The sequence below is a fragment of the Tursiops truncatus genome, chromosome 16 (assembly GCF_011762595.2).
Source record: "Tursiops truncatus isolate mTurTru1 chromosome 16, mTurTru1.mat.Y, whole genome shotgun sequence".
Classification (NCBI taxonomy): domain Eukaryota; kingdom Metazoa; phylum Chordata; class Mammalia; order Artiodactyla; family Delphinidae; genus Tursiops; species Tursiops truncatus.
The window spans coordinates 80,709,316-80,712,088 of NC_047049.1; the positions used below are offsets into that span (position 1 = coordinate 80,709,316).

General features: G+C 40.5%; 1 pseudogene; it reads right to left on the bottom strand.

Annotated features, from left to right (window-relative positions):
• Positions 1-490: 490 nt before the first annotated feature.
• LOC101317298 (transmembrane emp24 domain-containing protein 2 pseudogene) lies at positions 491-1,469 on the bottom strand (annotated as a pseudogene).
• Between the last annotated feature and the right edge of the window lie 1,304 nt (positions 1,470-2,773).

A 2,773-nucleotide genomic window follows, 5' to 3' on the forward strand; every position in this document is an offset into this window, starting at 1 on the left:
AACAGAAACAAAAACCCTAGTACTGACAGTAACGTTCAGTACACTAATTAGTGGCCAAAATGCCACCGATCAAAAATAAAATAGTGGCAAAGAAATCCAAGAGGCTTTTAACCCTTTGGCATCAGAAATCCAAATTTTTCCAATTACGTGAATGCATACCTCCTACGTGCCAAGAATAGAGAAAGTGTATGTGCCGTCATAGAAAGAAAAAGAACCACCGTTCACTGCACCACCCAGAGAACCGGCTTTAACAGAGACTTCTCACAAGGTTAGGCAGAAACCAAAAAATGGTTATTAGCTGCTTGTGTCAACAATTTTAAGTGGAGGTGATTGAGTTCTAAGGTTCAAAGTAAAACTTTAAAGGGGAAAAAGGTTAGGCTGGATAGAAAATGTCAAGATTCAGATTGTTGTTTCTGGTAAGGACTCAACAAAAGGAATCTTTAATGACTTGAACTGCAGGATAAGGGATCCCAAGAATGTAGTCATTTTTAGTAAAGTGCTATCAGTAAAGTACTATCCTGAACAAACTGCACTTTATGATGAAAACAAAAGGAAAGAAGATATAGTAAGGACTATACACCTATATTCCACTCACAGTGTTTGAGTTCTGGAAGGACCTGTATAATGAAGGAAGAATTCAAATGTGAAATCATGCCAATCACATGTCAAATTTTCACTATAACTTTCCCAAAAAAGTGTTTTCCCCCAATATCTGTTAATCACAAAGAAACAGAAGCTGTGAATGTACAGTTCAGAAAATAAAAACGGAGAAACTAATGACATTATTATGACCAGGATGTTTGGTAAACAGTGAATTATGAATTTGGGATCTTGAGGAAAAGGCTTTTTAAACAACCCTCTGGACTTCAGAAAATCTCTTCAGGTAGTAGATCTGTCCCAGTGTCATAGCAACTAGAACAAGAACTTCAAAGAGGGACCAAAGGACCACTCTGCTCTCTGTGTTGTCATTGATCGCTCTGTGTATTCTCTCCCAAACTTCCATGTATTCCTGTTCACGCTTTACAGCCATCGTCGCCACTGTGAGCTCATTAATCATTTCGTCTGCCTTGTTCTGTTGAGTTTCTGTTTCCATGTCCTGTCCTTTTGGAGCCTCCCCACTACCACTGTGAATATCACTTTGTCTTGGGGGTCACAGTGGACATCCTATTGCTAAAACAAAACTTATTATGTTCCATCCATGTAAGCAGCAAATGTGTATTTCCCCACTGGACTCCCGGTCTCCTTTATAAATTCCTGTATTATCAGGCCCTGTAATCTCCACGTCGATGTCCAGGAAGCTGCCCTTGGCCACCTCCAAGATGAGGCCCATCTCGGTGCCCGAGGTGACCCGCTGGAAGAAGCACTCCTTGGCATGCCCGCCGATGCTGACGACGCAGCCCGAGGCCGTGGCCAGGAGGGCGGCCAGCAGTTCAGCGAGCGTCCTCATGGTGGCGCTGGGCCCGAAGCCAGGACCCAGGACCGGGACTGCGGCCTCCAGAATATTCCGATTGTAATAAGATTTACTCATCTGTGAAAAAAACTTACCAAGTTTTGCTTGTAATTTTTATGAGTGACATTCAGCAACCTTGTATTTTTTTTATTAAGCTCCCTACGTCTGTCCTTTGCCATTCTTTTCTTAGATGATCTTGGTCTTATGATTTTGTAGTTTATAGTATATTTAGGAAATTAATTTTTCATGTGTACTAAGTGTTACAGATATTTTTCCCCTCGTTTGTCATTTATTCATTTATCTATTTATTTTTGGAGTACAGTATATGTTAATCTGTTATGAAGCCAGACTTATCTGTGTTTTTTCTGTGTGATTCCTATGTTTTCGGTCAGACTTTGAAAGGCCTTACTCGCTTTTGGATTCCAAAAACATTCATGCTTTTCTTCTAGCAATTTGGTATATTGTAGTATTTGAAATTTTGCTCCGTCTGTAATTTGTTTTAAAGAATGATGTAAGAATCCCATTTTCCCACAACTATCAATAATTAGCAAATTGCTGCAGTAATTTTGAATCATCCTTCTTTTTCCCCCCCTTACTTGAAGTGCCATTTTTTTTTTTTGGCAGTACGCGGGCCTCTCACTGCCGCGGCCTTTCCCGTTGCAGAGCACAGGCTCCGGACGCGCAGGCCCAGCGGCCACGGCCCACGGGCCCAACCGCTCCGCGGCACGCGGGATCCTCCCGGACCGGGGCACAAACCCGCGTCCCCTGCACTGGCAGGCAGACTCAACCACTGCGCCACCAGGGAAGCCCTGAAATGCCATTTTAATAATTTATTATAGTTGTACTAGATGTGCATCTGGGTACATTTTTGGCTCTATGTTCTGTTTCACTGATATTTTGATTTCTGTGCCATTATCAACCTGTTTTAATTGTAGATTTATAATTTAATAACTGGTAGGACCGGTCTCATTCTTCTGCTGTTTCAGTATTTTCCTAAGTATTCTTACATGTTTGTTATTCAAATTGCATTTTGAATAATTTAATGACACTCCTTACCATCCTCCAAAAGAGTTGGCATTTTGATTGAAATCATATCGAATGTAGATTAATTTAAGGAAATTTGACACCTTTATAATTTTGAATCTTCCTATTTATTTATGCACGTGTACTTTCATATTTCAGCAGCATTTTCACATTTTCTTCAGGTAGATCTTGCACGTTTCTTGGTGAGCTTATTCCTTGGTACTTCATCTGTAATGCTTTTGTGAATGAAATCTTGAAGAGTTTTCCAGTATATAATCACATCACCCAAATAAGGATAAT